This window comes from Loxodonta africana, chromosome 18 (assembly GCF_030014295.1).
Source record: "Loxodonta africana isolate mLoxAfr1 chromosome 18, mLoxAfr1.hap2, whole genome shotgun sequence".
Lineage (NCBI taxonomy): Eukaryota > Metazoa > Chordata > Mammalia > Proboscidea > Elephantidae > Loxodonta > Loxodonta africana.
In genome coordinates, this window is record NC_087359.1 from 33,151,925 (window position 1) to 33,174,236 (window position 22,312).

The window sequence follows — 22,312 nt, forward strand, 5'->3', positions numbered from 1 at the left end:
GGTCCTCCCTCACGCCCCATCTCTTACCTCCGTCCCCATCTCCTAAGTCTCTTTCAGTCATCTGCCAAAACTCCCTTTTATTTGCTGCCTCTTCTCTAACCGTTTCCTTCTTAAGCTTGCTTTACAAACTCCATGTCCTCCCCGGAGGATACCGCTGCTGCTCCTGCAGCCCTCTCACCTGGTGGATGTTTTCTCTCCCCACCCTTCATTCCGATGGCCCCAGAGGTGACAGACAAGGTGTTCTTTTGTCCTCATTGCTGCTTCCAGACCATTCTCCCTCAAGCCCTGCAGCTTCGAGTCTCGGTCTTCAGACCACACCCCTTACTATGCTCCTTGCTAAAGCCATCCACGGACCCCTCTTCACTTCATGCCTTGAAAATTTTTAGCTTCTGGCTTATTCTTGCTCCCTGGGAAAAACTACTTTGGTCATCACTTTCGGTACTTTCAACGTCCACACGGATGATCCTACCCGGGGCAGCTCTCTGACCTGCTGGGGGTCACTAAGATTTAACCTTCGTGTGACAGAAAATCATTTACATGACTGTAATGGATGATCCTTTTATTGTAATGTTTCCACAAATCCTAATCCTGGTCCTCAATCCAGGGATCCATCAGGGATGGAGAAGGAGAGGGGCCGAAGGAACCTGAGGTCCTCCTCCATACACGGTCGGTATTATCATTCTGAGGTTGTAAAGCAGTCTCCACCCTTTACCCCTCTGTCCCTTGGTCCACATTCTTTTCTCAGGCTCCAGTGCCTCAATTTCCCCCCTCACCTCAACCTGGGCCCCCATCCTTTAAGCCCGCCTAGCTGGTGCTCGGCCACTAACCGAAAGGTTGGAGGTTCCCGTCCACCCAGAGGCACCTCGGAAGAAAGTCCTGGTGACTGACTTCCCAACAGCCAACCCCTGGAAATCTTATGGAGGACAGTCTTGGTCTAATACACATGGGGCGGCCATGAGTCGGAGTCAACTCGACGGCAACTGAAATGAAAGCCGCCGTGAGGGCCTGCCTGATTCCACTGACTCCACGTTCTGTTCCATATTCTCATTTGTTGGGTATCCTCCTAGGAACACAGAGCCAAATACACCCCGGTCTTGGGCCTCATGGCCAGGTGGGAGCCCCAATCATCTATTTATCTCTCAAGGCCCCCTCCTAATTGTGCCTGGTGTTCTCCTAGTCATATGGGCAGGTGTCAGGTCCCATCCTGGGCTAGATGCTTCCTGAAGGCAGGGATGGTGGCTGGCCCATCTCTACTGCCAGCGCCAAGCACAGACCCTGGTGGTCCCGTCACAGGTGACTAGTGACCCTATGTTAAGTTGGAAGTGGAAGTGATGGCCGGAGGCCCAGAGACCGGTGGGGATGGACCCTGGCCCTGGCTTGACCAGGACCGCTCAGCCGTATTTCCCTGGGCAAATCCACTTCCTCAGGGAAAAGATGGGTTATCAGTCAGCATCCTGTTCAGCCTGATGGTCTGTTCACCTCTTAGTGATTCGCTACTGCCCGTCACTTCCAGAGATGACATTCGTTCCCATGAGAATTCTCCAGCCCACAACCTCCACTTGACCGCGAACTGCTGGTTTGCAAGAATGGATCACAGTCACCTCTCAGTGTTGAGCCCCCTGATGGTTGTGCAAAAAGCACCTTCATGGAATGAATGTGTCAACCCGAGGACTCAAAAGATCAAACGTGATGATCAGTGCGTTCTGTCTCTTTTAAAGAAAATCCAGGAATATTGTAAAAATAGGGTGTGACACAGTTTGTGTTGAAGGTAGCATGTCAAATTTGTGATGGAAAAAAAAAAAAATGGACTCGTTTACCCCAGAATAAATACCAAATGCCTCAAAGATTTAAATGATTAAAAAGAAAAATAGAAACAGAGGAAGATTTAGGAAATTATTTTGTAACCCCAGAATGGTGAAGTCTTTTCTAACTTCGACTCCAAATCTGAAAGCTATTTTTTAAATGATAAATTTAATGATATGAATTTGGATTTTTAATGAAATCATCACCTTCAGCACAGCCAAAAGACAAGTATCAAACTGGGGAAAATATTCGCCACTTACATTACAGACAGAGGGTCAATCCCCCTAATATGTAAGTTGCAAATATAAGCCCTTAGGATAAAGCCCAAGACAAGGCAAGAAAAGGCACCAAGTCCCTGAACTAGGAGTTCCGAGAAAAGAAGCTAAACGTGGCTCTTAAACACACAGGAGGAAGCTCAACCTTACCCACGGAAAAAAAAAGAAAAAACAATCCCCTTGCCAATCCAGTCGATTCCGACTCATAGCGACCCTATAGGACAGAGTAGAACTGCCCCATAGGGTTTCCAAGGAGCGCCCGGTGGATTCCAACCGCCCACCTTTCGGTTAGCAGCCCTAGCTCCTAACCACTACGCCACGAGGGTTTCCTACCCACGGTAAGAGGGCTGCAAATTAAACTTCACTGAGGTATCATTTCCCACCTATAAGATCGGCCTCCACCCCCCAAAAAAAGGATCCCAGCCTTGGTCCCTGTTTTAATCATATTACCTTGGCTGAGGTATGGTAAGGCCAGATGCAGATCAAGAGAGAGAGGCCTTGAAGTTCTTAAAGGTGTCATTGTACTCACAGGTCCCTGGGGAGAACACTGCACTCCACGCAGGGCCATTCAGGGGTTGCACCTGGGGACAGGGTAACAACTACGGGCTGGAACTGAAGGGCAAGCAGGATGGGGTTAGCGAGGCTTCCCCAGGATTGAGACTGGATATGTTGAATTTCAATTCCGAAGGCTCCAGACATAGGGGCTGTCCCTCTTGTTAGGTCCCTGGCCGCAGGGCGTTTAGGGCGGGCGCACAGTGGCCCAGGAGTGGTTGGAGGATGGGCTTCATCAGCTGCTCAGGAAGGGGATTAGAGAGGCCTCTAGCTAGGGCCTCACCACCGGGTCAAAGCAGCAGGTTAAGAAAACACTCTGCTGATTACAATCGCACACAGTGTTGCCGGCGGGGTCCGGGAAAGAGGCGCTGCCGGAGAGCTCCCGCCGTGCTCTTCCATCACTGCCTGCCACCCCGTAGTTCCTGGCTCCCTCGCAGCGAGGACTGCCCCACCGTGAGGGCGTAAGGGCACCCGACTCGCCTCTCCGGACCTCCGCGCCGGGGCGGCGCAGCTTTGCAGGGGCTTGGGTCCGCTTTGAGCCAACTCCGCGGGAGTGAATCAGGCTGAGAAGGCACTCGAGAGCCTTATGCAGGAAGTGAAGAACTCAGACACGGAGCAAAGGCCCTGAGATCGGAGGGTGCCTGTTTGAGAAATAGCTAAGAGACTGCTGTGGTTAGAGGAGAAGCAAGTAAAAGAGAAACAGACTATACTATCAGGGCGGCAGTAGGGGGCTGAGTGTGGAACCTAGAGACTTAGTAAGGCAGAGAACAGAGGGGCCCCCAAATCTGCAAACAAAGTAACAAGAAGTGGGCCAGGGCGCAGAAACAAAGCCATTCTCCAGAACAATGGGGCAAGGTATCTAAAAATAGCCTGCAAACTTCTTTAAAGTTGCCTTTCAGAAGCAGTTGGAGAAAACCAGGCCCAGGGACATGCACAGAACATCCACCTGTGACCACTGTGTGACCTTCCACCAGGGGCAGTGAGGGGCTACAGCCCCAGCCCGGGAATCCAACCCGGGAGCGGGAGACTAGCAGGTGCGACACCCCATAATAAGTCCTGCTACGAATCCCAGAGGCCTCCATGACAGGAGCCATCTTGGAAAGCTGCTGCTCAAGCACCTTAGTTAACATGTCCCCGCCTGTGTCTATGAATAAACATGAATCTTTTCCCTCCCAAGAGCTTTTAAAAACTCCAGCCTGTCTTTTGTTCTGTGAGATGAGGGTATGCTTTGCTCTAGGCCCTCCTGGTCTCCCTTGCAAGCCTCTTCAAAAAAGCTTTGCTCCTGTGGAAAACTAGGAGCCTTACCTGCTCATTCTTGACCAGTGAGAGGCAAGAACCTTATTCCAGTAACAGAACGACAAGTGATTAATTTGCAATGGAACACGTTCCATCCCCGTGGGTGTAATTCAGGACATCCTCTTCTCAGGAGGAAACGACCTGGCGACCTGAAGAGGGGAGAGCCAAAGACCTTCTGAAGAAGAACCTGGACAGGAGCGTAGAGGCCCTGACGAAGTGTGGGGGGCGGGGGCGGGAGAGCCGCCTCCTCCCCTCGTGTCCGCCCTGGCTGAGCGGGTTGAAGGCGCGACCTCGGCTGTTGCTCAGCTATTGGGTGTGAAGCACCAGCAAGGGAAAGAACAGTGAACGAAACAGAGTCCCTGCTCCCAGGGGCGCCTTTGGCACCACGGGAACTGCAGCCGCGTCAGCGCTCCCTTCAGAGTCCCCGGCAGCCGCCCTTCCTCTCGGGTCTTCCCGGTGGACTCGCACAAGCCAGGAGGTCGGCCCCAGCGGGGCTTCGGCCCCCCGGCTAGCAGCAGCGCTCCGGGGTGTGGAGCCCGCCGCGGTAGCCACGCCTCCCGGCCTCCCGGCCTCCCGGGGGCGGAAACCGGCGGGGCAGCAAATTAGAAATGGCGCTTCAGCCCGGAAGCGACGCGGCAAGAACGGATATAATAATTCTCTCTAAAAATGTAGAGACTACAAAACCTGCACGGGGACCTATTTGCACAGCAGTGCCAAAGACGCAAAGGAAATTATATCTGGAGTAAGTGTTAGGGACGAGTCTCATCATGAACAGAATATGGATGACAGGAGGAGGGAGGGTGACACTGCCCAGTCCCGCACCATCCTCACAATTGTTGATAAGTTTGAGCCCATTGTTGCAGCCACTGCGTCAATCTGTCTCATTGAGGGTCTTCCTTTTATTTGCTGGCCCTCCTCTTTGCCAAGCATTGTGAATGATATCTTTCTCCAGGTACTGAACCCTTCTGGTAACGTGTCCAAAGTGCGTGAGAGGAAGTCTCCCTTGTAAGGAGCATTCTGGCCTTACCATGGCTTGGGTCTGGAGCACCTTAGTCCTCAAACTGATACCTTTTTTTTTTTTTTTTAGGACTTTAAAGAGGTCTTTTGCAGCAGATTTGCCCAATGTAATACGCCATTTTTTTTTTCTTGACTGCTGCTTCATGGGCGTTGACTGTGGGTCCCAGTGAAATGCTGTGGGTCCCAGTGAAATGAAACGCTTGACAACTTCAGTGTTTGCTCCATTTGTCATAAGGATTTGTGTTTGTTTGTTTTCTTTATGCTGAGGTGTAATCCATACCAAAGGCTGTAGTCTTTGGTCTTCATCAATAAATGCTTCAAATCCTCTTCGCTTTCAGCAAGCAACGTTGTGTTATCTGCATAACAGGTTGTAATGAGTCTTCCTGCAATCCTGATGCCTCGTTCTTCTTCCTATAGCCCAGCTTCTTGGGTTATTTGCTCAGCATACAGATTGAATAAGTATGGCAAGAGGATACAACCCTGACGCACACCTTTCCTGATTTTAAACCACACGATATCCCCTTGTGTACAGGTTCCACATGAGCCCAATTAAGTGTTCTGGAATTCCCATTATTCTCAATGTTATGGTTCCCATAATTTGTTATGACCCACACAGTCGAATGCCTTTGCATAGTCAATAAAACACACGTAAACATCTTTCTGGTGTTTTCTGCTCTCAGCCAAGATCCATCTCATGTCGGCAATGATAGCCCTCATTCCACATCCTCTTCTGCATCTGGCTTGAATTTCTGACAGTTCCCTGTCGCTGTACTGCTGCAACCATGTATGAATTATCTTCAGCAAGCATTTACTTGCGGGTGGTATTGTTTGATAATTTCCACTTTCTGTTGGATCACCTTTCTCTGGAATGGGCACGTATATGGATCTCTTCCAGTCGGTTGACCAGGTAGCTGTCTTGCAAATTTCTTGGCATGGACAAGTGAGCCCTTCCAGTGTTGCATCCATTTGTTGAAACATCTCAATTGGTATTCTGTCAATTCCCGAAGCCTTGCTTTTCACCAATGCCTTCAGTGCAGCTCGGACCTCTTCCTTCAATACCATTGGCTCTTGATCACATCCCATCTCCTGAAATAGCTGGACTTCGACCAATTCTTTTTGGTCCAGTGATTCTGTGTGCTCCTTCCATCTCCTTTTGATGCTTCCTGCATCGTCCAATATTGTACCCATAGAATCCTTCAATATTGCAACTTGAGGCTTGAATTTTTCTTCAGTTCTTTAAACTTGAGAAATGCCAAGCGTGTTTGTGATGGTTAAGGTTGTATATCAACTAGGCTGGACCATGATTCTCAGTGGTTTGGCAGTTAGGTAGTAATGTAATTTGGCAGTTAGGTAATGATGTAGGCATCCTCCATGATGTGATCTGATGTGATCGGCCAATCAGTTTAAGGGGAGTTACTCAGGGGTGTGACCTGCATCCAATATATATGTGGACATTCTGGCAAAGCTCACTGGCTTTTTCTTGCTCTGGATCCTTTTCCAGCTCATCATCATCTGACTTCCAGTTCTTGGAACTCGAGCCAGTGGCCTGCTGTATTGCCTGCTGATCTTGGGATTCATCAGCCCCCATATCCTGTGAGTCAGGAGCCTGCTGACTTACCTGTCGATCTTGGATTCATCAGTCTCTGCAGGCTGTGAGCCAGCGGCTTGCCGTCTGAGCTGCCAATCTTGGGTTCATCAGCCCCTGCAGCTATGTGAGTTAGACGAAGCCTCCAGCCTCACACCTGATCCACAGACTTGGTACTTGCCAGCCTCTACAACCATGAGAGCCATTGTCTTGAGATCAACCTGTGTGTGTGTGTGTGTGTGTGTGTGGCTGTGTGTGTGTGTATGCTTCACTATGAGCCAGCCTAAGACATTGGTGCTGAGAGTGGTTCTACAGAAACAAAATAGTGAGGATGAGTTTTCTAAATTGGCTCTCAGGTCTGACTAGTCTTAAAGGTGCTGCCTCCAGTAGAAAAGAAGGCACTGCTAATCTGTGGCATGAGGTGGCAATATTAATATGCAAAATATCACCACCAATAGATAAGCGTTGGCGAGAAGCGAGGCTCTGGCTGATCGCCTGTTTCGTACTTTTCTACAGCTTTGTCAGAATGAGAAGTATAGGGAAGCTGGTTGGTTGGTCCCACTTTGTCTTAGTTATCTAGTGCTGCTATAAGAGAAAGACTACAAGTGAAAAGCTTTAATAAAGAGAAATTTATTCTCTTACACTTTAGGAGGCTAGAAGTCTAAACTCAGGGTGCCAGCTCTAGGGGAAGGCTTTCTCTCTGTGTCGGTTCTGGGGGAAGGTCTTTGTCATCAATCTTCCCCTGGTCTAGGAGCTTCTCAGCACAGGAACCCCGGGTCCAAAGGGCGTGCTCTGCTCCCAATGCTGCTTTCTTGGCGGTATGAGGTCCCTCTGTCCCTCTGCTTGCTTCTCTCTTTTATATCTCAAAAGAGATTGACTCAAAATACAATCTAATCTTATAAATTGAGTCCTGCCTGATTATCATAACTGCCCCTAACCCTGCCTCGTTAACATCATAAAGGTAGGATTTACAACACATAGGAAAATCACATCAGCTGACAAAATGGTGGACAATCACACAATACTGGGAATCATGGCCTAGGCAAGTTGACACACATGTTTGGGGGACACAGTTTAATCAGTAACGTACTTTCTCTAGATATAGTGGTAAGAAAGAGATGAGCTCAGGGCTTCAGAGTCACAGCTCAAGCGCCACATAAAAGACCTCAAAGTTGCCGCTTGTGCCCTGAAAGAAAGCCTTATTTCTTGTAGCAACAGAGCTGATATTGCCAAACACCAAACTCAGAGTCTTCCTGTAAGAGTGATTGAATTACAAGGCCAAGGCCACCTGAATTCCCAACCTGGAATGGTGCTGAAGTTCAACTGAGGGCATTGATTGGGAAGAAATAGGATCCTGAAACTTGGAATGGGGACATATGGGCAGATAATCAGGAAGCTGGGGACATTGAGCCCCTAAATTCCATTGAATCACTCCCGTCAACAAAAACAGCCCTCTTACTACCATCTGAAGAGATTATTCCATCTTTGTCTGCCTAGCCACCCTACCCAGTAAAATCAGTATGCCCTCCACCCCCATCTGATGAGATTAATACAGTCGTGTCTGAAGAGCCTTTGTCCAAGTCATCACCTGGGGCAGCATCTGAGTCATTGCCTGGGGCATTGCCTGGGGTAGATGCCTTACAAGACATTGCTGAATGTTCCCAGGACCCACCCCCGCTACCCATTTTTGCTTCTAGACCTAAACTAGACTTACGTCACAGCGAGCCCGGAAAGGTGAAGTACAAAGTCTGACCGAGGAGGAGGTGTGCTGCACTCCAAGAGAACTGTTTGACTTTTCTAATATGTACAGACAGAAACCTGGGGAATATGTGTGGAAATGGCTATTGAGGGTGTGGGATAATGGTGCAAGGAACATGAAGTTGGATCAGTCTGAGTTTATTGATATGTACCAACTAAGCACAGAGTCTTCATTCAATGTTTCAGCTCCAGAGGTTATGAAAGGATCTAGTAGTTTATCTGGTTGGGTCACTGAAGCATGGATTACACCATGGACTACATTGAATTAGGTTGAAATAACGGACCTGCCTTTGTACACTGTAGAAGAAGGTATCCAAGGTCTTAGGGAAATTGGCGTGTCAGAGTGGATTTATCAGGTTAGGCCCACAGACCCACACATGGAGTGCCCAGAGGTCATGCCTTTTTCCACAATGGTGAGGAACAAATTTGTGAAGGGAGCCCCAACATCCTCGAATATTGCTGTGGTTGCTATTTTCTGTATGTCAGACTTCACAGTGGGAACTGCCCTGAGTTAAGACACCTAACTACAATGGGCCTGATTGTAGGAGGACCCCATGGTGGTAGGAGCCAAGTGGTGGAACTCAATCAACAAAAACAAGGTGGATGTGGTTACCGTAATGGACAGCAGAGTAATAGTGGGATTAGGGTGGGATTGTAATGCCCTAAGGTCGCATCATTGATCCAATGTAAAGGGAGTTTCCCTGGGGTGTGGCCTGCACCACCTTTTTATCTTACAAGAGATAAAAGAAAAGGGAAGCAAGCAGAGAGTTGGGCACCTCATACCACCAAGAAAGCAGTGCTGGGGGCAGGGTGCATCCTTTGGACCCAGGGTCCCTGTGTGGAGAAGCTCCTAGTCCAGGGGAAGACTGATGGGACGGTCGACAGAGAGAAAGCTTTCACCTGGAGCTGATGCCCTGAATTTGGACTTTTAGCCTACTTTACCTTAACTCTTCGTTAAAGCCATCCACTTGTGCTATTCCTGTTATAGGCAGCACTAGATGACTAAGACATAAGCCAAAAGCAATACCGCATTCCTGGAGGGATTGCAGAGATTACTGCCACCACGAAGGACTTGAAGGATGCAGGGTGGTAATTCCCACCATATCCCCACTCAACTCACCTATTTGGCCTGTGCAATGGAATATCATACACTTGAAGAATGACAATGGAATATCATAAACTTAACCAGGTGGTGACTCCAATTGCAGCTGCTGTTTCCAGATGTGGTTTCATTGCTTGAGTACTTGGTATGCAGCTATTCATCTGGCCAATGCTTTTTTCTCAATTCTAGTTTTGAAGGAACACCAGAAGCAGTTTGCCTTCAGCTGGCAAGGCTAGCAATACACCTCACTGTTCCACCTCAGGGGTATATCAACTCTCCAGACCTATGTCATAATTTAGTCTGCAGGGAACTTGATCACCTTTCCCTTCCACAAGATGTCACACTGGTCCATTACATTGATGATAGTATGCTGATTGGACCGAGTAAAGAAGAAGTGTCAATGGCTCTGGACTTATTGGTAAAATATTTGCATGCAAGAGGGTGGGAAACTAATCCCACAAAAATTCAGGTGCCTTCCACCTCAGTGAAATTTCTGTGAGTTCAGTGGTGTGGGGCATGCCAAGATATTCCTTCTAAAGTGAAAGACAAGTTGTCACATATGGCCCCTCCAAAACTAAAAGGGAGGCACAATGCCTGGTGGGCCTCTTTGGATTTTGGAGGTAGCATATCCCTCATTTGGGTGTGCTACTTCAGCCTATCTATCAAGTGACTCGAAAAGCTGCTAGTTTTGAGTAGGGCCCAGAACAAGAGAAGGCTCTGCAGCAGGTTCAGACTGCCGTGCAAGCCACTCTGGCACTTGGGCCATATCATCCAGCTGATCCAACAGTGCTTTAAGTGTCAGTGACAGATAGAGATGCTGTTTGGAGTCTTTGCCAGGCCCCTATTGGTGAACCACAGTGCAGATCCTTAGGATTTTGGAGCAAGGCCCTGCAATCCTCTGCAGATAACTACTGTCCTTTTGAGAAACGGCTTTTGGCTTGTTCCTGGGCCTGAGATGAGGCTGAATGCTTAGCCATGGGACACCAGGTCACCATGTGGCCTGAGCTGCCCATCGTGAACTGGGTGTTGTCTGACCCACAGAGCCATAAAATCAGACATGCACGGCCGCACACCATCATTAAATGAAACTGGTATATACGAGATCAGACCCGAGCAGGACCTGAAGTCACAGTAAGTTGTATGAGGAAGTGGCCCCAATGCCGAGGATCTCCACTCCTGTCACATTACCTGCTCTCTCCCAGGCTGCACCTATGGCATCATGGTGAGTTCCTTGTGACCAGTTGACTGAGGAAGAGAAAACTCATGCCTGGCTTACAGACGGTTCCACATGATATGCAGGCACCGCTCAAAAGTGGACAGTGGCAACACTGCAGCCCATTTGTGGGACCTCCCTGAAGGACAGTGACGAAAGGAAAGCCTCCCAATGGGCAGAACCTCAAGCAGTGTGCCTGGCCGTTTGCTTTGCTTGGAAGGAGAAATGGCCAGATGTAAAACTGTATACTGATTCATGGTCTGTGTCCAATGGTTTGGCTAGATGGCCAGGGACTTGGAAGGAACATGATTGGAAAATTGGAGACAAGGATTTATGCGGAAGAGATATGTGGATGGGCCAAAGAAGTGAAGATATTTTTGTCTTGTGTGAATGCTCGTCACAGGAGGATTTTAACAGTCGAGTGGATAGGATGATGTGTTCTGTGGAAACCAGCCGCCTCCTTTCCCCAGCCACTCCCATCATTGCCCAATGGGCTCATGAACCTAGTGGCTATGGTGGCAGGCATGGAGGTTATGCATGGCCTCAGCAACATGGACTTCCACTCACCAAGGCCAACTTGGCTACAGCCACTGCTGAGTGCCCAGCATGCCACCAGCAGAGAACAACACTGAGTCCCCAATATGGCTCTGTTCCTTGAGGTGATCAGCCAGCAACCTGGTGGCAGATCGATTACATTGGACCACTTCCATCACGGAAAGGGCCCCCTTTTGTTCTTAATGGGATAGATACTTGCTCCAGACACAGATTTGCCTTCCCTGAATGCAACGCTTCAGCCAAAATACTGCATGGATTGAGATGTGTTCCAAAAAAATATGTGTATCAATCTGGCTAGGCCATGATTCCCAGTATTGTGTGATTGTTCATTGTTCACCATTTTGTCATCTGATGTGATTTTCCTATGTGTTGTAAATACTATCTCCATGATGTTGATGAGATGGGATTGGCAGCCGTTATGCTAATAAGGCAGGACTCAATCTACAAGATTGGGTTGTGTCTTGAGCCAATCTCTTTTGAGATATATAAGAGAGAAGTGAGCAGAGAGACACGGGGACCTCATCCCACCAAGATACAAGAGCCAGGAGAATAGCACGTCCTTCGGGCCTGGGGCCCATGCGATGAGAAGCTCCTTGACCAGAGAAGATTGATGAGAAAGACCTTCGTCCAGAGCCAACAGAGAGAGAAAGTCTTCCCCTGGAGCCGATGCCCTGAATTTGGACTTCTAGCCTACTAGACCGTGAGAAGATAAACTCCTGCTTGTTGAAGCCACTCACTTGTGGTATTTCTCTTATAGCAGCACTAGATAACTAAGACAACTACCATCCATGGACTTACAGAATGCCTTATCCACCGTCATAGTATCCCACACTGCATTGCCTCGGATCAAGGGACTCACTTCACAGCAAATGGAAGTGTGGCAATGGGCCCACGCTCACGGAATTCACTGGTCTTACCACGTTCCCCATCACCTTGAAGCAGCTGGCTTGATAGAATGATGGAATGGCCTCCTAAAGACAAAATTACAGTGCCAGCAAGGTGGCAATACTTTGCAGGGTTGGGCCAGTGTTCTCCAGGAGGCTGTATATGCTCTAAACCAGTGTCCAATATATGGCGCTCTTTCTCCCATAGCCAGGATTCACAGCTCCAGGAATCAAGGGATGGAAATAGCAGTGACACCACTCACTATTACCCCTTGTGATCCACTCATAAAATTTTTTCTTCCTGTCCCCACAACGCTGTGCTCTGCAGGTCCGGAGGTCCTGTTTCCAAAGGGAGAAATGCTCCCACGCAGAGACAAAATACAGATTCTATTGAACTGGAAGTTAAGAATTTCACCTGGCCACTTTGGGCTCCTTATGACTATGGAACAACAGGTAAAAAAGGGGAGTTACTATATTGGCTGGTGCAATTGATCTTGCTTACCAAGGGGAAATTGGATTGGTGTTTCACAATGGAGGTAAAGATGATTATGTCTGGAGTTAACAAACAAACAAACAAACAAACAGAAAATAACAAATGTTAGAAAGGTTGCAGGGAGATTGGAACTCTTATGCACTGCTGGGGGGAATGCAAAACGGTACAATCATTTTGGAAAACGTTATGGTGCTTCCTTAAGAAGCTAGAAATAGAAATAGCATACGTTCCAGGAATCCCACTCCTAGGAATATATCCTAGGGAAACAAGAGCTGTCACACAAATAGACATATGCACACCCATGTTCACTGCAGCATTATTCACGACAGGAAACAGACAGAAACAACCTAAGCGCCCATCAACAGAAAAATGGGTAAACAAACTATGGTACATACACACAATGGAATACTATGCAAAGATAAAGAACAATGATGAATCTGCAAAACATCTAACAACATGGATGAATCTGGAGGGCATTATGCTCAATAAAAACACATGAAAACGTTTCCTTCCACAGGGAAAGAAATAATCTTTGATGGTTATGAGGGAGGGGAGGTGTCATGGACTGGATTATGTCCCCTCCAAAAATGTGCCTATCAATTTGGCTGGGCCATGATTCCTGGTATTGTGTGATTTTCCTATATGTTGTAAATCCTGCCTCTATGATGTTAATGAGGGAGGATGGGCAGCAGTTGTGTTAGTGAGGCAGGACTCAACCTACAAGTTTGGATTGTGTCTTGAGGCAATCTCTTGAGACATAAAAGAAAGAAGCGAGCAGAGAGACAGGGGGACCTCATACCACCAAGAAAGCAGTAGGACAGAGCCTGTCCTTTGGACCCAGGGTTCCTGTGCAGAGAAGCTCCTAGCCTGGGGAAAGATTGGTGAGAAGGCCCACAAAGAAAGCCTTCCCCTGGAGCTGACACCCTGATTGTGGACTTTTAACCTACTTTACTCTGAGAAAAATAAACTTCTCTTTGTTAAAGTCATCCACTTGTGGTATTTCTGTTATAGCAGCACTAGATAACTAAGACAGGAGGGCTGGCGTCTTAGGCTGGGTTCTCCAGAGAAGCAAAACCAGTAAAGCATATAAATATATCTATATAGAGAGATTTATATCAAGGAAATGTCTCACGAGGTTGTAGAAGCTGGAATGTCCCAAGTCCATGGGTCAGGACAAAGGTTTCTACTTCTTCACGTAGTCACAGGGGCTGACGAACCCAAGATCAGCAGGTCAGAGAGCAGGGCTCTCGCTTACAGGCCGTGAAGATTGGTGAATCCCAAGATCGGCAGGCAAGACCACAGGTAAGCCACTAGCTCAAGTCCCAAGAACCGGAGGTGAGAGGAACAGGAGCCAGCTGCAGAACCCAGTGCCCGCAAAAAGCCCCCTAGCCTTTCAGAATGTCTGCTTATTGTTGATGCAGGCCACACACCCAAAGAAACTCCCTTTCAACTGATTGGCTACTCAGAGCAGATCCTACCATGGGGGTGATCACATATCAGATCTCAACATGGAAGTGGTCACAACATTATACAACTGTCAAAACACTGAGAATCATGGCCCAGCCAAGTTGACACACAATCTTAACCACCACAGAAAGAGACTGGAGAAACTCTGAGACTATGGCCCCTGGACACCATTTTAATTCAGTATTGAAGTCACTCCTGAGGGCCACCCTGCAGCCAAAGATTAGTCTGGACTATAGGGCCAAGAAAAACACGCGTGAAGAGTGTGTTTTGTAGTTCAATCATGTATAAGAGGCTAATGGGCACATCAGCCCAAAAGCAAAGACAAAACGGCAGGAAGGGACAGGAAAACTGGACAAATGGAAACAGGAAAGTGGGGTGAAGACGGGAAGAGTACGGACATGTTGCAGGGTTGCCAAGCAATGTCACAAAACAATTTGTGTTAACTTTTTAATTAGAGACTAATTTGCTCTGTAAACTTTCACCTGAAACACAATTAAAACAAAAAGAAGAAGAAGATTAAGTCTGGAATACAGGAGATCCCTTACGCCATCTCTTAGTACTACTATGCCCTGTGATTAAAGTCAGTGGACAACTACAGCAACTCAATTCCGACATGATTACTAATGGCCCAGACCCTTCAGGAATGAAGGTTTTACTCACCTTGCCATGCAAAGAACCATGACCAGCTGAGGTGCTTGTTGAGGGTACAGAGAATACGGACGCATGGGGGAAAAAGGTAGTTCTAAATACCAGTTACAACAATGTGATCAGTTGCAGAAATGAGGACTGTAATTGATATGAGTATTTCTTCCTTGTATGTGTGCATCAAATATTTTTGTTTTCTCCACTTATAAAATATAAGATGCAAACAGGGTGATATGGGTTGAATTGTGTCCCCCAAAAGTATGTGTATCAATTTGGCTAGGCCGTGATTCCCAGTACTGCCCGCCATTTTGTCATCTGGTGTGGTTTTCCTATGTGTTGTAAATCCTATCACTATGATGTTGATGAGGTGGGATTAGCAGCAGTTACGTTAATGAGACAGGACTCAATCTACAAGATTGGGTTGTGTCTCGAGCCAATCTCTTTCAAGATATAAAAGAGAGAACTGAGCAGAGAGACAAGGGGAACTCATACCACCAAGAACAAGAGCCAGGACAATAGCTCGTCCTTAGGACCTGGGGCCCCCGTGCTGAGAAGCTCCTTTACCAAGGAAGATTGATGACAAGGACCTTCTCCCAGAACTGACAGAGAGAGAAAGCCTTCCCTTGGACCTGGCACCCTGAATTCACACTTCTAGCCTCCTAGACTGTGAGAGAATAAATTTCTCTTTGTTAAAGCCATCCACTTGTGGTATTTCTGTTATAGCAGTACTGGATAACTAAGACACAGGGCAGATATGACTTTGTAATTGTTTACTTAGAGATTGTGTATGGTTTAAGGAGATGTGTAGAGGTGCCAAATTGACAAAGGGTGAACTGCGATGGTTAAGGTTATGTGTCAGTTGGGCTGAGCTGTGATTCTCAGTGGTTTGGCAGTTATGTAATGATGTAATGTGGCAGTTCTGTAATGATGTAGTCATCCTCCATGACATGATCTGATGTGATCAGCCAATCGGTTGTAAAGGGAGTTACTCAGGGGTGTGGCCTGCAGCCAAAATATGTATCTATGTAAATTCTGGCAAAGCTTGCTGGCTTTTGCTAGCTCTGGAGGCTGCATCCAGCTTGTCATCATCTGACCTCCATTTCTTGGGGCTCGAGCCAGAGGCCTGCTGTATTGCCTGCAGACCTTAGATTCCTCAGTCACCACAGCCCGTGAGCTTGGGTTCGTCAGCCCCTGAAGCTACGTGAGTCAGGAGAAGCCTCCAGCCTGATACCTGACCCGCAGACTTGGGACTTGCCTCATGAGCCCTTTCCTTGAGATAAATCTCTCTCTATATACACGTATGTTTCAACGGTTTTGCTTCTCTAGAGAACCCAGCCTAACACAGTGTATTTTTCTTTTGATTTTCTGACTCCAGGTCTTTGCTCATTTCATTATAATACTTTATCTTCTCGAGCCGCCCTTTGAAATCTTCAGCTCTTTTACTTCATCGTTTCTTCCATTTGCTTTAGCTACTCTAGGTTCAACAGCAAGTTTCAGAGTCTTTTCTGACAAACATTTTGGTCTTTCCTTTCTTTTCTGTCTTTTTAATGACCTCTTGCTTTCTTCATGTACGATATCCTACACGTCATTCCACAGCTCGTCTGGTCTTCAGTTGTTAGTGTTCAATGCATCAAATCTATTCTTGAAATGGTCTCTAAATTCGGGTGGGATATACTCAAGGTTGTACTTTGGCTGCTGTGGATTTGTTTTAATTTTCTTCAGCTTCAACTTGAACTTGCAGTTGAGCAATTGATGGTGTCTCTTCTGCAGTTGGCCCCTGGCCTTGTTCTGACTGATAATGTTCAGCACCTCTATTGTCCCTTTCCACAGATGTAGTCGACTTGATTCCTGTGTATTCCATCTGGTGAGGTCCACATGTATAGTCGCCATTTATGTTGCTGAAGAAGGTATTTGCAATGAATAAGTCGTGGGTCTTGCAAAATTTTATCATGCAATCTCCAGAGTCGTTTCTATCACCAAGGGCATACTTCCCAACTACAGATCCTTCCTCTTTGTTTCCAGCTTTCACATTTCAATCACCAGTAATTAGCAATGTGTCCTGATTGCCTGTTTGATCAATTTCAGACTGCAAAAGTTGGTAAAAATCTTAAATTTCTTAATCTTCGTGGTTGGTGTGTAAATTTGATTAACAGTCATATTAACTGGTCTTCCTTGTCAGTGTATGGATATTATCCCACCACTGACACTTTGCACTTCAGGATAGGTCTCGAAATGTTCTTTTTGACAGTGAATGCAGTGTTGTTCCTCTTCAGTTTGTGACTCCGAGCGTAGCTGACCTTGTGATTGATTCAAAACGGCAAATACCAGTCCGTTTCAGCTCACTAATGCCTAGGATATCTACTTTCAAGTGTTCCATTTCATTTTTGACAACTTCCAATTTTTCTAGAGTCATAGTTCCCCACATTTAGGTTCTTGCTAACTCACTCTTAGCTTCCAGTTCCCTCTTTTTTTTTTTTTTTCTTCTTTTACATGCTCTTGCCTTGGTAAGTTATTGGCCCGCCTGGTATCGATCTGTTGCATTTTAAGCCAGCTAACAGTAGTCATGTACTAGCATGAAGTAGTAGTAGCAATTGTCTGTATTAGCACTAGGGGTCCCTGTGTTGGTGCAAACGGCTAGCGCACTGGGCCACTAACAAAAGGGTGGCAAAGTTGGTGGTTTGGGTGGAAGTGTATCAGAAACAAGGACCTGGTGATCTGCTTCCAAAATATCAGCCATTTAAACCCTATGGAGCACAGTTCTACTCTGACACATGGGGTCACCATGAGTCGGAGTTGACTAAACAGCAACTCGTGGTGCTGGCATGTTAGCACTCACTGTGTAAGGAGAAGTATGTTCTTAGCCTATAAACTCTTTGGGATAACTCTCATCATCCTCGCAACAAACTTGAATTTAGTTGCTGTAATTACCCACCTTACCAGAGGGGGTGTCTCCAGCTAACACACCTAGCAGATCTGAGGCTCCAACCTGGTTCCAGGCTCCACGCTGTTGTCCCTGCCCCCCATTAAAGCTCCTTATCATGCATTGTGTACATATAGGATGACACACCATTGCAACCCTGCCCTTCCCTCCATGCCCATTAACCACAAGAAGCCCAGGCCACACAACTCTTCCCTATTTCCCAAATCTCATTCCCATTAGGCAATCTGCATCCTTTACGACTTCTTCCCCAAACCCATTGTTTTCTTCACGCCCCTTCTCTCCTTTGCTCTGCCATGGCTCTCCTATCTGAGGATATTGAACTCCAGCAGCCTCAGAGTATCAAGTGCTAGCTGAATGGGAATACCTCACCACTGATTTCCCTCTGGCAGGGAAAGTGGGGACTGTTCCTCCTCCACGGTGGTCCACATAGACCAACGGCAATGTTCCCGAACTGGCCCCGACCCCAGCTTGGAGTTCAGCTTCGAGTGGCATACCACCCACTCCCTCACCTCCTTCCCGCCATCGGTCCAGCCGCGGGTCTCCCGTCCTACTGCGCACCCGCTCATTCCTTGGGGATTTTAGCTGCCGGCTCACTGTCTCTCGCCGACTTACTCCTGTCACGATTCCCGGTGATGGCAACACCCGCGCAGATGATCCTTCCAACACCCTGGCCTGATCTCAGCTCCTTAACCTTGACCCCCATACTATAATCTACGGCCCGTGTTCAGATTTCGCCAATCATCTCAACAGAGCCCCTTACTGCCATTTGTTTTCCTGGCCCAGGAGCCAGTCCGGGATCACTTGTTGCGTTTGGTTGGCATGTCCCTCTAAGTCTCTGTGGGGCGGAGGCTTTAACTTTGCCCAAAGCATTTGGTCTTTATCCTTGGTCCCTGAGAGATGATAGCCTCTAAAACGTTGGGACCGTGCCCCAGTGAGTGAAGTGTCTTGGATGAGGGCTCCAGACCACACCACCTAATGAGGTGCCTCTTTGGTGGGGGTTGGCCAGGCCAGAAGGACTCAGTTGACTGCAGGGCGCGGGGCGGGGGGTGGGGTGGGGGGGTGGGGAGGCACGATTCAATCAATCCTGCCTGCTTAATGAGGCTTCGATAAAGGCTCTGGACTCGGAAGCTCCCCGGGCTTCCCGGTTGGTGAAAGGCATCCATGCAGGGGCGAGGGTAGCGCATCCCTTTTTGGCACGTGGAAGCTCCGCGTTGGGAACGCTCCCAGGCCTCAGGCTCTGCGTCTCTTCGTTTGTATCCTTTTTGCTGTAATAAAACTGTAATCCTAAGCAGAGCGCTTTCCCGAGTTCTGTGAGTCGTTGTAGCAAATTACCAAACCTGAGGGAGTAGTGGGAGCTAGCAGGCCGGAAGTGAGAGGGAGCCCCTGGGGCCCCCGGAGCTTACCGCTTGGCATCCCGACCCGGGGTAGTGGGAAAACTCCCAATTTGTAGCGGGCAGGTCAGCCTCAGCCACCCCGGCCTCCCACGCTCTTCCTCGGGAACCTCCTTAGGGCGTCTGAACTGGTGGCTCCTTGTGCCTGGAATGCTCCTCCCCTCGCAGGAGAGGACTGGATTTACCGCGAAGCTGTGTCCTCCCCACGGAGGGCCCCGTACCCAGGAGTCGCCGGTCCACCCGGTGAACCTGTCATCGCCTGCATTGCCCGGGGGACTGTACTCTGGCGACGCCCACCAAGAAGAAAAGAAGAAAATTAATGGTAAATAAATCCTCATCATCATAAAAGAGAGGGAGGGAGAGAGAGAAGGTGAAATCGAGATACGTGTGTGTACACTTATCCGTATATGTCTATATACATACGTGTGTGGAGGTGGTATACGGTTAGGAGGACACTGTGAAACCCTTTCAGCGTAGCTGTGCGTTTAAGGATTTGAAAGAAAAACCTCATAGAGCGGTTTGCGTCTTGCTCGTCCTGGGTTTTTCCTCCTTTTTCCCAGGGCGACGCGGCTGAAGGAGCTGTCCCACCCCATCCTCTCTGTTGATTTACGTGCGGCTGGGTTTGGGTTTGGGTTTGGGTTCCAAGGCGAGGGGGCGGTCCCGCCGAGCCGGAGAAGGCCCGTGTGGTCGGTTCATGCAAATGAGAAATGTCTGTTTCGCCCGGAAGCTAGGGGAGCTGAAAAGTTAAAAGGTGCAAAAGGCCCCAATAAGTATCAACCTGCCAAGCCACGTATTCGCTGAGGTTCTGACAGCAGAACGGTGGCAAAAGTAGGAGAGCGGGTGAGTCCTGGGTTGAGGCTGTGTGTGCTCACCGTGAGCTGAAGATGTGTGAGGGGAGCAGTGCCCCGGCGAGGGGGGCGGAGCCCGGCATCGCTTCTCGGCCTTTTGGCTAAGATCAAGTGTAGTATCTGTTCTTATCAGTTTAATATCTGATACGTCCTCTATCCGAGGACAATATATTAAATGGATTTTTGGAGCTGGGAGTTGGAATAGGAGCTTGCTCCGTCCACTCCACGCATCGACCTGGTATTGCAGTACCTCCAGGAACGGTGCACCCCCCTGCGGGGACCACAACCGGCGGTCTAACAGCAGCAGAAATGGCGCGCTTCTCCTTGTCTTTTGCGTTTATCCGGCGCCCGCGTCTTCTAGCCGGGGCGCCTTACGGAGTAATGTCTCCTCTTCGCCGGCGAGACAGCAGCTCGGGTCCTCACGTCTGCCACACCTCTGAAAAGCCTACCGGGAGGGTTTGCCGCTCAGGCCCCCCCTGGGGTCCACCCACCGCGCTGCAGAAAATTCGGTGTTTCACCGCTTTGGGAAGCGCCGCCTCCTCTGGCCCTAGTGGGCTCTGACCACGTGTGCACAGGGACATCAAGTGGACGCTGCCACCGGGGCTCAGGGCTGGCCCTGCACATCAACCCGGGTACGGCCTATTCGTCAGCTGGAATACATACGTCGCACACCTTATACAACAGGCTCAACACCCACGGAGGCAGCAGTCAGGAAGTCAAAAGACGCCTTGCGTTGGGCGAATGTGCTGCAAAAGGCCTCTTTAAAGTGCTGAAAAGCCAAGGCGTCGCCTTGGAGACTGAGGTGCGCCTGACCCAAGCCGTGGTCTTTGCAATCGCCTCCTACGCATGCGAAAGCTGGACGACGAATAAAGAAGACCGAAAGGAGAATTGACGCCTTGGGATCTTCGTGTCGGAGAAGAATACTGGCGATACTACTACCGTGGACTGCCAAAAGAACCAACGCACCTGTCTTGGAAGAAGTACAACCAGCATGCTCCTGGAAGCAAGGACGGCGCCCACACACATACTTCGGACGCGTCGTCAGGAGGGATCAGTCCCTGGAGAAGGGCGCCATGCTTGGTAAAGTAGAGAGGGTCAGCGAAAAAGAGGGAAGACCCTCAGTGAGGTGGATCGACACAGTGGCTTAAGCACAACGACGATTGGGGGGATGGCGCCGTACGTAGGGTCGCTATGAGTCGGAACCGACCGGATGGCACCTAAGAGCAACAACAACGTACAACAGGCACACTTTTGTATTGCGCGTGCATACGTGTAACGAGATGTATGAGTGATAGAGAGCGCGAAGGACCAGAGGGGGGAGCGTGCGAGTACCTCCAGTGGTATAACGGTTACACTGGCACTCTATATACCAAGTGGAAACCCTGGGGGCCTAGTGGTTAAGCACTGCGGCTGTTCACCAAGAGCTCGGCAGTTCCCATCCGCCGGGCCCTCCTTGGCAACTCTACGGGGCGGTTCTGCTCTGTCCCGTAGGGTCGCTGTGGGTTGGAATCGACTCGATGGCAGCGGGTTTGGTTTGGGTTTTGTCTTCGTTTTTTTAATCAAGTCGGATGGTATTAGTTGGTGGTAATGCTGGAAACCCCGGTGGCGTAGTGGGTAAGTGCTATGGCTGCTGACCAAAAGGTCGGCGGTTGGAATCCGCCAGGAGCTCCTTGGAAACTCTGTGGGGCGGTTCTACTCTGTCCTATAGGGCCGCTGTGAGTCGGAATCGAGTCGAGGGCAGTGGGTTTGGTTTTTTGCTTTTAATGCTGGAGATAAGTTAGAGACGGATGCTGTAAACCCTAGACTCCAGCGACGAAGGCGTAAAACAAAGAGGTAGGGCGCGTTTTGATGAGAATGCACAGAAAGTGCAACCCTCGTCCGTTGCTGGGGGGAGCGTACCACCACGTTCGTTCCAGTTGCTTTGGAGAAGCCCGGCGGTTCCTCAGACACTCAAACAAACATGGAGTCACCGTATGACCCAGCGCTCCCCCTCCTAGGTATATATACCAGCCAACCAGTTGTTGCCGTTGAATCGATCCCAGCCCCATGACAACCCCACCTGTGTCCGAGTAGAACTGTGCTCCACGGGCGTTTCGATGACTCACCCTTTGGAGGCGGACCACCGCCAGGCCTTTCTTCCGAGGTGCCTCTGGGTGGACTCCGACTTCCAACCTTTAGGTTAGCCGTCGTCGAGTGCTTTGCACCGCCCGGGGGAATCCCGCCTTGCAAACACACCCTGCTTTTTCTTCTCCCTTCCCTGACTTTGCTCAGGCGCTTTCTTTTGCCTTGAACACCCGCCCCTTCGCCAGCTCTTCTGCCTATTGTAGTTGTTAGGTGCCCTGGAGTCAGAGCTGCCCCTCCCCCCCACCCCCCGTAGGGTTGCCTAGGCTGTTTATTGTTATGAAAGCTGCCTCTGGGTGGGCGTGAACCTCCAGGTTCCCGCTAGCAGCAAGCAGTTAAGCATTTGCACCACCCAGAGAATCCAGT

General features: G+C 49.0%; 1 long non-coding RNA gene and 1 other non-coding gene across 2 annotated transcripts; one reads left to right on the forward strand and one right to left on the reverse strand.

Annotated features, from left to right (window-relative positions):
* Nucleotides 1–2,582: 2,582 nt before the first annotated feature.
* Nucleotides 2,583–4,475, reverse strand: LOC135228008 (uncharacterized). Its single transcript, XR_010318245.1, has 2 exons — nt 3,936–4,475; nt 2,583–3,286 (listed from the first exon to the last, which is right to left on the reverse strand). It is a non-coding gene; the product is annotated as an uncharacterized LOC135228008 (long non-coding RNA).
* A 15,431-nt stretch (nt 4,476–19,906) lies between these two features.
* LOC111751795 (U2 spliceosomal RNA) lies at nt 19,907–20,097 on the forward strand. The gene has a single exon (XR_002786877.1). It is a non-coding gene; the product is annotated as a U2 spliceosomal RNA (small nuclear RNA).
* The last annotated feature ends 2,215 nt before the right edge of the window (nt 20,098–22,312 follow it).